Genomic DNA, 15,533 nt, shown 5'->3' with positions numbered 1-15,533 from the left:
GAGGAGGAGGAGGAGGAGGAGGAGGAGGAGGAGGAAGTAGAACCCTATTTAGAGGAGTGAGTCACTGCAGGTAGTCCATGTAGTTTGAAGCCCACTCTCTGCTGCCTGACTACAGATCATTGTGACTATTCTCCTCAGAATCCTGCCTCCATTCTCAGGGCTAACTTTGAGATGAATCCCGGTTCATAGGACCCTGCTCTAACAAGGAGGGGGCTCTAACCCTGCTGACACTGCTCCTCACTGGTCCCTCTTTAAGGAAGGATGAGAAAAGATGCACTTAGTGCCTATGAATGCAACTGTCTGCTGTGTGTAGATGGATTTCAGGTACCCTGGGAAGATGCTAGATCTACAGGGATAACAAAGGAGAAGTGTCTCAGACTAAACTCATAGTTGTTGGAATTTAATGAAATGATGCTCATGTAGTGTTAGTACTTAGTAGGTAGTCAATAATTAATACCTTCCCTGAAACACTGGAGAACTTGGTAATGAATAATTCACTTCTTTCAAGCTCACTGAGTCATTTATCATTTGCAGATAAAATTTGGTGTTTGGATTAATTGATTCTTGCCATGTATTTTGCCAAAAGCTGAAGCTTGATTATACAGAAAGTTTTATCAAATAAATGTGGAACTATAGAGATTGCTATTTATAAAGTTTCCCACCAGAGGGCAGGATGCAAAAGCTGATGGCTATTCAGCCCTGGAAGTCGGGCCATTTACCTTGCACAGTGGTCTCATTTTGTACATTTTAGAAAGGAAACTAGGCTACCTTCATGGTGACAGTTGTCCCATCCATTCTCAACATCCATCTTAATATAACCCAAACTCCATCCTTCATGTTTAGGGTTTGGCGGACTCTGAAATCCACAAGTAATTTTACCGAAATGACATCTCACACCTGCTTGTTAAAACAGACCTTTAAAAGAGCCACCGCTTCCTCTTCATCTCAGCAGGCAAAGCGATGAGAACCTTGAAACGATTCTGAGATCTGAATTTGGAATAACACATGAAGATGTCTCTGAGTGCATTTAAAATCGGCTCTGACTCTGTTGCACTCTGAATCTAGTCTGTATGCAAATCCTTGGAATGCTGAGAAAATGTAACACTCTTCCATATTCCAAACAAAATACATCACCCTCAAAATTTAAATATCTGTTCTTTAAATCTGAAGTCTGGGGGCACTGGACAGATTTTCTATCGCTTTCTATAGATGTGTGTTGGCTTAAGTTAGGGACAGGATTTCTAATACTCTGCCATTTACATCTGCAGAAGGAAAATTACTAACATAACTCTCCATTCTTGAGTAAAATCATTACCCACCTCCTCAAAATAAATTTTGTGTAAAACATTTATCTCTAGTATGTTTTCTTGATTCTGATTTAGTGGACTTATACAGTGAAGTGACCGCTGTACAAAAGTCATTAAATCTAAATGAAAGGGAGGACACTGAAGGCAAATTCTAAAGCATTATACAGTCAACTCTTAGTCTAAAAGCTACTTTTCTCAATAAACTTCTTTACAAGCTCATGGTTTTGAGAAGCTGTCTTATTAGAGAAAAAAAGATTAAACTATAAATCAAAACAGAAGACTCAAATAGTATTTGATGTCAAAAAATCAGAATTTATAAAAGGGTATTTTTTTGCTAGATCAGAACATTTTTAGCCTATAACATATCACAAGCAGTGCTGTCCCTCAGGAATCCAGGTTTTGTATAACTAAGCTAAGAACATTGTTTCAATGGAGGAGAACTTGTGGGAACACATGTTTCTTATTTGAGAGAGGTTGTACAATTTAAGACTTCTCACCATAAGAACTCTGTGAACTCACTTCAGGGTACTTTTCTTAGTGTGGGATTTATCCTCATAGAGACAATGTACTCACCATAGTCAGGGTAAACGATACACAAAATTGAGGTCATGCCTGGAACATAGCCCTTCTGGCTTTTTCTGGAAAATAACCTTTTCATTTCAACACAAACAATCAAGACTTTCTTGAAATTTAGCTGCCTCAAGCAAACAATCAACTGGGAAAAAAAAAATCAAGTTATGGAGGAAATCAGCTAAGTATCCAAAGGCCTCTCTCTTTCTCAGTCCAGTAAAAGAAAATTGGAATCAAAAAGTGTATCCGAGAGTCTGTTTTAGTCAAAAAAAAAGAAAGAAAGAAAGAAAGAAAGAAAGAAAGAAAGAAAGAAAGAAAGAAAGAAAGAAAGGGAAAGGAAAGGAAAGGAAAGGAAAGGAAAGGAAAGAAAAGAAAAGAAAAGAAAAGAAAAGAAAAGAAAAGAAAAGAAAAGAAAAAGAAAAAGAAAAAGCTAGAGCTACAAAGGCAACTTTGTAGCTAAATGTTTGCTGCTCTCACAGAGGACCAGGGTTCAATTCCCAGGCTCATTGCTGAATAGAACACCAGTTCTAGGGGATCCAGTGCCCTCTTCTGGTTTCCATGGCTACAAGGCATGCAAGTGGTTCACAGACATACACATGGGAAAAATACTATTACACAAAATTATAAAATAATTTTAAAAAATTATTTTGGAAAAAATGCCATTTTTAAAAATATATTTTAGGTACTTTTTGATGATGCTTGATGAAGTTAAAATTTATCTTCAGAAACTATCTATCAGATCTCTTGACTATTATTCTGCTTAAAACCAAAAGCTGTTTTCTAAACTATTGTCTAAAAAATGTTTCTGTAACTCTTTTCCCTTCGTGAATGACCTCACAAAGAGGAGCCTTAGAGTCAACCCTCCTGTGCCCTTTTCAAGCTCTGAGAGGGAGGATTAACTAATTAATTCAGCTAATATTATCTATGAATTATTGCACTAATTTATCTATAAACTTTTGCTGAACAATGGACGTTTGGCTAGGGGTTGTTTTTGAGACAGAGTCTTGTTACGTCACAAAGCTGATCTTGACCTCACTATGTAGCCCAGATGGCCTTAAACTCATAGTGATTCTCCTGCCTCAGAGTCACACATTTCTATGACTATAGGTTTAAGTTTATAGTTAACATTTTTGTATTGAGTAAAATGGTCCAATTTTTGTCAGACTTAACAGACAAAAGATTATTCTTTCCAAATCCTTGTGAACATTCCTTGATGCTGGTGTTCAGTCTTATAGTGAGTCCGTCTCCTCTGAGTATGAGAGCTCTCATCTCACCCACCATGCAGATGACACTGAGCCAAGAGCCAGTCTCCTTCCAGTATGACCCTAACACATCCTCTTCCAGTATGATTTCTAACATGGCTTTGACAAGTTACATCGCATACATGGCCATAATTACATCGCATAAAGAATATTAACACAATTCAAAAATTCTTCAACATATCCGAATAACTATGAGCAACTCAATGTTAGACTATGCCTCTTTGATTTTATGGAAATTTAAAACAAAAATAATGTTTCAATTCTTCCAGAATATAGGAAATTTTCAACGTGGAAAGACTGGAATCAAAGCATGTGTTTTGGAAGGATATTGTGTTAGCTAAGCATATTCCTGGTAACTGACTCTACTGGAAGCCTAGAGGGAGGAAGAGGGGCGTGGGTGGAAATTATCTGGCAACCAGAGAAGCAGGTACTTTAAAAGTAGTTGTATTTTCTTAATATGAGAGATGGGAAAATGCTAAATTTAGAAGGAATAGGAGAAAAACATTTGGGGTGACTCGTATTTTTTCCAACAGGAATATCAATTTCTCGCTCCCTACAAATTCAATGGAAGTGGCCAAGCTAAACTGCAGGTTAGTGGAAGCAGCAGATCCGTTGAGTCTAAGAAGAACTTAGAGAGACACAGCTCCTGAAATGTGTAATGTGGGCTGTCATTGAGCGAGTTAATGCTAGCCAACCTACATGCTCTGTGTATGTAATTTCCTCTAGAGGAACTAAATACGGTTTTTGAAATATTTGAGAACACGGTGCCATTACTGGTGCTAGACATTTAGTAACATGAAGTTTTACCTCCAGGCTCTGAACACTTCACTGCATTTATTATCATTTACAGATAGACATCTTTGAGGAAAAATTTAAATCTTAGCTTGCATGATAAGCAAATGAAAAAATGGGTTAAACTCTCATTGAGGTTGAACGTGCTGTGTGAGTAAAGCTGTAAGGTGGGTGCATATACTACATATGTAACATGGATGCATATACTGCATATGTGGCATGGGTGCATATACTGCATATGTGACAAGGAGCATATACTGCATATGTGATTACGTTATTTATCACGTCTCATATGTCTCAATTTGTGTTCTTATTGTTGTTGTTTTGATTAACTGATTTGAAGAACAGGTTTCAAGAGTGGAGTAGACCCTTAACCACTTTTGAAAAACATTAGCAGAGAGCCAGAGATCTGTGCAAATAGATATCCTTCGACAAATATTCACAACATTAGGTGAAGTAATCGAGCCTCGGTGTTTGTATCGATATGGTAGATGAATGCTGCCCCTGACAGTCTCTTTATCACTATAAAGTGAAAATATAATGAACTATGTAAAAATACTGTGGGCAGAAGGTTATGAAAATAATACCTTTTACCGCACTTCTAACCTTTTACGGAATTGCCTTTCCTAGACACAGGGAAGTGAGAAGTGAAATCACTCCCTAAAGCCTGAGCCGTGCACAGTAAATACTCACACACTTCCAAATGAGTTTCTCCGTACATTCCTCTTTCCTAGGATAATGTTTCCCCTCTTTCTGCACTCCTAATTCCTCTCCACTGGGATAAGGCAGTAATTGTATTTAGCTCTGTGCAGTGCAGTGTGAAATAATCAGGTCATTGGTTTCTGTGGAGGCCTTAAATCTGCAGCCTACAATGGCTACTGTTTTGCTGCAAATTAACAGCAACATCTTCACAATCGTGTAAGCAATTTATCTTGTTGTGGAAGAAGCCAGGGGTTTGCCTGGGAAGAAGAGTGTTTGGTGATGGAATGCAAAGTTATAAGAAATCAATAGGAACAAGTAAGCTTGGAAGGGGAACTGGGCGACTCAGAAGCAATTACTAACAGGCGGTGTGGAAGGAAGGGACTGTTGTCACGTTACATGGCACACACAAAAAAAAATGTAATGAAGATATGACCTGTAGAAACATGGCCTGAATCACAGTTAATGGAAGGTCACCAATATAATAGACTAAGTCTCGGGCATCTCTTGCCTCTGACAGTAGCACAGTTTGGACACTTAAAGAGAAGAAGCAAAGCCTCAAGAGAGATAATACCCATTCCTTATTAACATAGAGGAACTAAAGTTAGGTGTGGGCTATGGTGCAAGCATCGTACTCATAAGAGACAGTCTAAGAGACCGAGAAGAGGACCATTACAGATGTGAGGCTAATCAGATCAAGACTTTTCCAGCAGCCTTAGAGCCCCACTTCTAGTGCATATCTCAGAAGGCCAACTGCCAAGATACAGAAGAAGTAGGAAAAGACCATTAGACAATTGTTTTGGCTACAACAAGCCTAATGACTTTGGTGAGTTTATGTACCTAAAAGGGGGCCAATGTTCAACCAGGACAGGGCAGGAGGTGCCATGGAAAATACCTGTTATGGTCTATTTATTATCAATAGGATCATATAAAATATTTATTATGTGGAAATTCTATTCTAAATTAACAGATTTTTTTCATATTTTTAGAAGAATAGAGCAGGAAATATTCTAAGCATAATCACATGCCCTTACATGCCTAACATCTTGTGTTGTCTGGTCCACTTGTTATAGCTTCTAACCTGACACTGACACATTATTGCTGACTGAAGCTCATATTGACATTAGGATCTACTTTATAGATTCTAAGTGGTTATTCCTTCTTGAGATTCCTAAAGTTTCTATTATAAATTAACAAAATGTTTGTTACAAGTCTATACAACGAATTAGAAGGTTTCTCAAAATATTTTGTAAGTTCTTTGATATTATAACAAAAATTAGAAAACTGGTTTGATACAGCAAATTTGGGACATTTTATTGAAATAAATACATGCAGTCTTATTTTAATGAACATCTGGAAGGATCTAGCAAGTTGATCCTTCACTATGAAAGACAGTGGTTGGCACACATGAAATGCTTAATGCTGCAAGCAACTGCTGTGGCTGTACTTCATAATTCTTTTGTGTTTGTTTGGGTTTTGTTTTGTTTTTTGAGACAAGGTCTCAAGTGGCCATGCTGGCCTTTGACTCCATATGTAACTGAAAATGACCTTGAGCTCCTGGTCTTCCACTCTTCATAAGTTCTAGATTACAGGCTACCACACCCAGCTTTATACTTAATATCTCTTTATGTTATAGAATTTGCTTGGGAGAAAATAAATGACATGGTATCCTTAGTATACCAACAAAACCAAACTTATTAATAGTTTCACAAGTACCAGAACATGCAAAGAGAACAAAGTCATCCTTACATTTCAAAGGCAGGCCATGCGACCAAAAGGCAGGGTGGCTAAGAGTCATTCGGAGGCACAGGCCTGAAATATCTGTCATGTAGCAGTGACCTCCAGGAGTGCACTTGCTCATCAACGCTGAGCAATGACACCAGTAGTCATTATTCCGTTGATCACGTGAGGTGCCCATGGAAAAAACGAGCTTTCCACCTGCGTCTCATGCAGCGAGGATTAGCAGGCAAGAGTGAAATAGGCCAGTAAAACCTCTCAGAGCTGTAGTTAAGACTGACTCCCAGTCCTTTTATTGGGACCATTTTAATTTAATGACATCAGAATGTAATTGCTAAATCAGGTTGAGCACTTCCCACACCTGAAATGCTAAAATCCTTGGACCAGAACGCTGAAGGTTTTTCACTGGGACACTTATTCGAGGCAAGCTAACAGTGTTCTACCAATTATCTTCTGTATAATAAAGATACAGTATTTGGTCTAGACATTTGTCATATAATGCTTGTGACTATAAATCATAAAATTAGTTGAATTATAAATAATATAGAGTAAATATTGGTTGAAATTATTTCCATGCCTAGAGTCTGCATTTGGTAAATCCTAGAAAAAAATTATTAACTCTCTCTGCCAATTTGGGAATGTGGCCCATTTTAGTACCAGTGGGAGTTATCTAGGGTTCTGGTTAAGATAGAGATATGAGCTCAAGAGGTCTGCAGCGCCACCTGAGACTGTGCATACCCAACCAACTGCTGATGCTTCTGATGTGTTGGCAGTGTAAGGATGTCATTTCAGTTGCCAGTGTGGGCTTGGCATACTCTGGACCCAGTGACATTTCATAAAAGTCACTAAACAATTGGAGCCTTAGGTACCTGTCTTTAAAAAGGGAGTTAAGAATAGAAACTTCTCTCTGTCCTGATTACTGTGAGCTTAAAATGGGGCAACAAATAGAAAAGCAGTTGAGTTAAAGCTAAATACTCGGAAGGGCCACACAAAGCTAGCTGGGGTCACTTCTGTTTCTTATCCTGTTTGACAACAAGGGGTGCATAGCTCTCCTATTTCAACCACTTTTGCCCTCACTAGGCAATTTCATGATTGACTCATGAAAAGTAAGAGGCTCAAAAACTAAGGTCAGTCTAGCAGGAAGCTTAAGAATGAAGAGGACTAGTGTGAGAGGTTCAGACTGGCATGCATTTGACAGTCAAACCCACAGTGAATGCAAAGATGAAGGGGGAAATTGTATTCCCCTTCATCCAAACATCAACATGCCCTATCCATTTCATCATGGGCATAGAGTCTAGGCAAGCACTACTACAAAGCCTCCAGGATCAAAACTCTACTATTTCCTGTCTGCTCTTTTTGGCTTTCTTATTATCTTCACATTTCTGCCTAAGGGAGAAAAAGTGGCTCCTTAAAAGTGTTACTACCCCACAGAGTCACATCAAAACTCCAGAACGCAGGTTTCAAGACCTGGGCTAGCAGTGCCTCCCCGCCATCTTTAATCTTTAACTGCTTATGGCATCCTCCGGCCTCCTTGAACAACAGGCAGCATGAAAGTCCAAACTCACTGCTGGCCTCTGCTCTACCATCTTGTCTGAGAGGAGATCCACCTCTGGGTCTCTGTTTGGCTCTCTGTGGAATACTTTAAGATCTCGGGTCAGCAGTCAACACTTGTGACAACTGCGTGACAACCAGGTCACAATCAATCACCAGACATGGATCAGAGCCCATTTTAAGTCGGCCCCCTAATTAAAGTGCTCAGAGGGTAGACGTCACAGCAATAATACTAAAACCTACCCAGTTGAGCCCTACATATATACTAGTGGTAGCTACTCCAGCCAGCTCAGAACCCAGAGTAAATGAGTGCAGACAGACAGAAGGCCTGGGCCTTCTAGCCTGGCCCAACAGGTCACTCTGAGCTACAGCTTTTGAAATGCCAAAAGGAGAGAGACTCGGAACAGTCCATGTGGTCTCAAGAGATGGAAAAAAGAGATGGATGGGAAGAAAGGGTCTTGGAGAAGGGAAGACGGAGAAAACGGAGAGAAGTGTGGATAGAAGAGAAAAGGAAAACATCGGGGGTTGAAGACTTACAAGAATGACTGGGGCTACTGGCAGACCCTCCCTTGGCACTGTGTTCCTCTACTGCTGCCTGTAAACCCAAACTGTTCTCATTAAAACACACAGAGAAAAGCAATGAAAGACCATTTCTTCAGGATCAGAATTCCATAAAGCCGTCAAATTGTTCCTTCCACTTGCCCTTCTTGCGTTCTTTGTAATGTAATTGATATACGCAAGAGGCTATATAAAAGATATTGCAAGTTATATGTCATGATAATATACTAGAAATATACCTCCTAAGGAAATTCTTTCCAAGGAAAATATAAAAGCTCCCAGCCTATGAGTCAGTACATTATCTGTAATGTATCTCTCCTGTGATTCTTTCTGTATTGCTCTTTTCCTTCTCCCTCTAAACACTAATCATGGCACCAAATTCTGTGTTCTCAGTCCCCTAACTATTACACACCTGCACGCATGTCTTCATCGTCCACATGCATGTGTCTTAATAGTATTCAGTGTTGGTCCATTCGGAACAATGATAGTATAATGGATATGTTATGTAATATTTCTGAGACTTAACTGCACTGTCATACATGATGCTATATTGCTCTTCCCTGATGGGGATTTTTGTATTGTATAAATTTGCTTGCCTATTTTCCTATTGATGCGCTCTAGGTTGTGTCAAAGTTCCCACTGTGGTGACTACCGATGCTCCAAATCTCCTTACATATGCTCCCTCCAGTTCATGTCCAAGGGGATCCCTAGGGAAATCATAAGTATAAGGTATACAACTATAAAACAGTACAAAATATGATTTTTATAAACATAAAATGTTTTATATTCATGGGTATATTGTAGTAAACTTTTATGAACAAATAAAAAACCAATAACTCCTAAAGAAAAATAAATCATGAGTCTTTCTGTATAAAACATTAAAACTTAAGAAGCTGTAGCAACTAAGACTAATCAGTAGTTAGGTGTGTCATCATAGGCATAAATTATAGATCATTCCAAGAGACCTGAGAGTCAAGAAATAGAAACCACAATACCCAGAGGAAATCTTTAAAGAAATGCAAAGCTAGCAATGGATGTTATTATCAAAACTGGCTGTGCATTTGAGATGAAAATTTTAACTGGAAATCCACTGGCCACCAAACCCAAAACTGGTCTCTAAAACAGAGTCACTACAAATAGCAAAAGTTTAAAGCAGTTGAAGAAAAAGTACTTTGGGGATTCTAGGACAAAAGGACTTCTTAAATAAGTACAAAACTGTCAACCCCATAAGAAGATACTATGCAACCCAAGATTTGTAAGTTTGCAAGATGCACTTACAAACTACGTTGCTAAGTGAATATGTATAGATAAGTGCAACATAAAAAGAACTCTCAAAGTCTGTGAAAAGAGGACCAAACACCTCAGATGGAAAGGGGGATTATAAAAGTACAAACAATTCAATAATGGGAAGGAGGGAAGGAATGGGAATAAAAGGAAGACACAAATGGAGGTGCATTTTCATTTTGCACCTACTAATTGCTAAACATTAAGGGGGAAAAAAAACAAAAACAAAAATAAAACTGGGAATGTTACATTGGAAAAACAATTTTGGTGTTATTTTGTGAAAACCTGAGTGACCATTTTTGATTTACATACAGCTCAGCACTTGCACTCTGCAGTGGATAGGACAGATGGCCATCAAGTCCTGGAACAAAATGCATAATAACTACTTTATTGTTGCTCCCTTACAGTGCAATCTAAAATGTCAGTCCACATAGCTCCAGACTTTATATAACTGCTCTCAGTGCATTCTAATGGAGCCTTCAGTCCTACTGAACTCAGGGGCACACGAAACCCTCACTGTTATAGCCATGGGTGGAGCCTTCAGTCCTACTGAACTCAGGGACACATGAAACCCTCACTGTTATAGCCATGGGTGGAGCCTTCAGTCCTACTAAACTCAGGGACACATGAAACCCTCACTGTTATAGCCATGGGTTTGCTCAGGCTTTAAAAAACTCGAGTTTCTTTCTTTTTTTTCTTTCTTTCTTATAGATTGTAGCTCCCCAGAGGGTCTGATGAAATGTTGAAATCTGTGCAGGCTCTCGCCTATAAAAATTCACGACTAACTTAAAGAGCTTCATTCCTCCCTGAAGTCTTTGAGCATGACCTCAGGGTCTCTCTTTCCCAAGTGGAGAGCTCATCTCAATTTTACTCTGTTCCTAAGGTTAGAGCTTAAAGAGATGAATAACTCTCAGTGTCCACCTCTGAACTGCCAACCACATTTGACTTCTAAATGAACAATATGCCCCTTTTGAGGATTAAGGAGTCAGTATTGAGGGGGGGGGTGCTTCTTGAACTCACCGTATCACTATATATAACAGTCCCCAAGGGAGCAGACATGTCCACTCAGAGAGCATCGACAAGCACCCAAGAAGCCCCCCTCAGGATTGTGCATCTTCGACAAGGCTGCCGAGCATCTTAATAGTCTGTGTATATTAAGAATTCCTCCGGGGAAGTCAGTCCTTAGCAATGTTGGCATGAATAATGTAAACAATATCATATTTATAAATACAAATTTTCCATGGTGAATTATCAAGGGTCCAGGAATATTAAAAAAGTAAAGTATTCAGTCTTCCTTCTAGCCTGCTCCACTGGGCCAGCAAGATGACTCAGTGAATAAAAATATTTGCCATCAAGCTAACAACTTTAGTTCAATCCCTGAAAGTCATATGGTAGAAGAAGATATGTGGTAAAAAGAATTGGATAATCATATATTATCCTCTGAAGTCCACATGAGTACCATGGTACAAGAGAGTCTACACACACACACACACACACACACACACACACACACACACACACACACCAAACAAAATGTGATTTTAAAAAGCATCTTAGGGATACTAATGAATATTTAGGACAATGTGTATGTGTGTGTGACATGAGAAACTTCCTTTCGAGTTATTGGTCAAGGGAGTCCAAGAGACACTCCACAAACAATACAGGCATTATACTGTCTTCTTGTTGCCTCCCAGAATTGAAAGTAAGTTCCAATGGCTGAACACACCACATACTTTAGACCCAGGACTTGGATGATTCTGCTGAATCCATTGTGGAAGCCTTCTTCCTAAGAAATATCTCTCACAGGACCAAAAGATGCTATGCAAGATGCCAATGGGGAAAAGTAATCAATATCCTCGAATAGCTGTGAAGATTTGACCCACAACTATGGCCAGGATGGCAAGAGCATCCAGGCCAATAATAGTGGCACTTATATCCTGGGAGTAATCAACAGTTTTCTCATTGGACTTAAGGCACACTCAGTTGGAGAGAATGGTGGCTGGGTACTGTAAACCTAGCTGACTAGGTATGACTGATGGTGTCATACTCCTTAAAAGAGAATTTGTTCCTCTTTCCTAAACCACTTTCCTAAACCAATTTATTTATTTTTTAAATAAAATAACAGATGAAGACCTTTACAGAAATCAACAACCGGTCAAACTGCTGAGATTGTGATTATGAGATGCTCAGGCCCCCCAAAACAAATCTACAACACAACTTCTGCACTTGAGGCTCAGGAAAGATTGAAGAACATGAGGTAAAAAGATTGTAAGAACCAGAAGAGTAGAAGGCATCTTCCGTGTCTTATGGTGAGAAGCTGCACCCATGAAATCTCAAAAATATGGTCACTTAAGTAAGCCCTACACAACGACAATACTAGCTAACATGCCAACAGGAAAGGGAGGTGTCTCACAGGCCCCACCTCTAGGTGAAAAGCTACAAGCAATTAATAGAGAAGGTAGCCATTCAGGCTTCTCTAAGGACAAGCCCCTGATAGGCTATTCAATCACCAGTGGTCAGTCCTAAACACACACACACACATGAGCAACACTAAGTGGACTTGGCAGGCTGTATCTTTATGTTTGTACGTACATATATGAAACAACAACTAAGGAAGAAGAGGTCATGAATTTGAGAGAGGGTGGGGGGGACACAAGAAGAGGTGGGGGAGGGGTAAAAATGATATAAATACAGTACTTATGCATAAAATCTAAAAAAAAATTAATTTAAAGGAAACCAGCATGAATGATTTTATGGCTCATACTGTAAACAGTTTAAACAAAGGACAAAGGTCTGAAGATTTTTCTCAGAACCACTCTTTTTCTCAAATCACTATTTAAATTTCTGGTTATGCACACAACATCAATTAAAACAAGCTAAGTGCAGTGAAATACACCTCCCATCTCAGCTCTTGGAAGGTAGAGACAGGAGGATTACGGTAAGTTTGAAGCCAGGCTTTTCTACATAGCAGATTCCAGGCTAACCTTAGATACCCTGCACTTCATAGATACCATTCTCTTCACCAAAAACTCTTAATTTTAATAAGTGAAAATAACCATGCCTCTTAAATTGAAATATTCTGGAGAAGGCTATTTCATACACATCACGTATACTTTTTAATTGAACATTTCAGATCTAAGGAGCAATAAGTATTAAGAACTAAAAGTATATAACATAAATGTATAAATATACTTAAAATTAGATGTACAAAGGAAACAGGATATTAATGAATACTAATTATATTGAAATTAAGTACTGCCTAGCTGTCTGGAAATTTTATCCATTATAAAATTCAGATCCTTGTAGTACAAAACTGCTAAAATTGGTGTTTGCTATGAACCAACAAATGCTTGACAAGAAGCCCTGTCCAACCCTCTGTGGGTGTGGCACGGCACACGGGGAGGTAGGACATGTGAAAGCATTATCTCCTGGGTCAGAAGCTAAGCTTTTGTGTCCTGGGTGGTCCTCTTCTCACCGATGATAACACTAGCCTAACTAGTTAGCCTTTCAAGATGTCTCCTCTTCAGAATGAACAGGTTTCCTGACACAGATCTTTAAAGCCCTTGCCAGGTTCAAAATTTACATATTGTGCTCCTGCACATGCACACACAGAGCGCGAAGGCCTCGCAAAACAGCTTGGGGAAGGACCAGACATGCTGAATTTGTCAGGTCACACACAGTTCAATGACCACTCGAGAGGCTATGATGAGTTTCCACTCAGTCAAGCCCTTACTTGCAGGTGCTAAAATCTTTAGCTGCTTCACCACCTTAACCAGGCAGTGTATTTTCACAGACTACAGCCCAGTTATTTTAACCTCAACTAAACAAGTGTTTGATGCAGAAATCTCCCTGCTTTTAGGTATGTACAGAGCCCAGACACCACCCCAGCTTTGACTGGCACACACTGAACACCCCAGAAGAGTTGGGCTGGAGGCATGACTGCTGTACATGCTCTGTACCACTTTCTTGGTGGGAGTGACGATAGCCGAGGCAGTTAAAGATTTATCACAAATAGAGCTGGCTGTGTCGCACAGTTTAAGACAGATGTGTCACGACAGCGACAGCAGCTGCATCTTTCTGCAGTGTGGCTTTCACACCGTAGTAGATAGAACAATTTTTGCCGTGTTGGACCTCAGTTTGCTTTATGGTGAGCTGCATGCCAGAGTCTCTGTGGTTCATCTTCGGGCCAGCAGCATAACCAATAAATACATTGAGGGGGAAAAACACCTCACATGCTACAGTTCATCAACTACAAAGCCACCCAAGCCATATACAATCTTGCTGATGTTTGAAGCTATCTGTTTCAAACTCCCCATTTACAAACTTTCCTTTAGAAGAAACCCCTCAGCATATAGCTATATTATATTTTTGTCAAATATGGGTAAAACTCTACAAAGATGGTGGAAAAATACATTGAGGTCATATACATTATGCAAGCTAAATAAGAATGTGATCTGCTTCTCATAACTCAGACCAAGTGGTCCAGACACCCTAAATCAGAAGCTCAAACTCACAGAGAAAAATCTAGCCACCCACTGTCAGTTTTCTTTGCTGAAGCCTTAATGTCGGGAGCCATGTAGGAGAGGCTAAGGCTAGTGGGTGACTTTCCTGGAGGTAGCCCAATTTTTTTGTTTGCTTGTTTGTTTGTTTTGTTTTGTTTTGTTTTGTTTTTGAGACAGGGTTTCTCTGTATAGCCCTAGCTGTCCTGGAACTCACTTTGTAGACCAGGCTGGCCTCGAACTCAGAAATCTGCCTGCTTCTGCCTCCCGAGTGCTGGGATTAAAGGCGTGCGCCACCATGCCCGGCTGCCCACTGTTTTTTGTTTTTTGGTTTTTTTTTGCATGGTCTTTGATGGGTGAGTTCTGAGAGGCAAGGTCTTAAGAAACTTCATCTCAGGATTGTTTCTTGCAGCTGATATGCCTTTTCCTGTCATTAGTCTAATGATTCCTGGGCATCAGTCCACCCTATTGGGAAGATTTTCTTCAGATCAGCAAAGACGTACCATCATGTAGTAATGCTGAATAGATAAGTTGATGGCTTCATAACTCTTGATAATGACTTTATACAACTGATTTGAGCAAATAATTTTAGGAAGAAAGTTTTATGGAATGATTTTAATTTTTTGCCAGAAAGATATAATCAAGTTAGAATCAAAAATATATGTCTTGGGGGTTCTGCCCAAACCACCAAATTTAAATGTGTATATGTGTATATGTATATATATATATATATATATATATATATATATATATATATGTGTGTGTGTATATATATATATTTATATGTGTACATGTGTTTGTATATATGTATATACTTATGTGTATATGTATATGTATATGTATATGTATATGTATATGTATATGTATATGTATATGTATATGTATAGTATGCATGAACACTTGTGGAGTTGATGAGACAGGTGGTCAGGCCAGACCAGTGTGTGTGTGTGTGTGTGTGTGTGTGTGTGTGTACAAATTTGTGTGAGTCTATACATATTTCCCGTGCAAAAGATCTTTTCTCTTGGGCTCACAAATGAGTTGAGTTATTGGCACAACCTTTCTTTTCTATCTGGTTCACGAAGAGTTAATGGAGTTAATGAGCTCTAAGCCTCTCCCCTGGCCTAGGGTCTTTGAGCTAGAGAAAAAGGAAACCATTGCTTATTAGTACAAAGTAGTAAGAGAGAGTTACAGAGGAAGAAACCAGTGCTTATTAAAGCACAAAGAATAAGATTATGAGGCCAGGGATCATCAGTCTTTGACATTCGTCTGATGCT

At 39.2% G+C, this 15,533-nt stretch overlaps 1 protein-coding gene across 1 annotated transcript in view; it reads right to left on the bottom strand.

The window, feature by feature from the left end:
* The window catches only part of Slc9a9 (solute carrier family 9 member A9), a 539,646-nt gene that overhangs the window by 482,720 nt on the left and 41,393 nt on the right, over positions 1-15,533 (bottom strand). The window lies entirely within an intron of this gene.

The sequence above is a fragment of the Mus pahari genome, chromosome 10, assembly GCF_900095145.1.
Source record: "Mus pahari chromosome 10, PAHARI_EIJ_v1.1, whole genome shotgun sequence".
NCBI classification, from domain to species: domain Eukaryota; kingdom Metazoa; phylum Chordata; class Mammalia; order Rodentia; family Muridae; genus Mus; species Mus pahari.
Note: the sequence above shows the minus strand (reverse complement) of the source record. Positions and strands in the feature narration are given on the sequence as shown.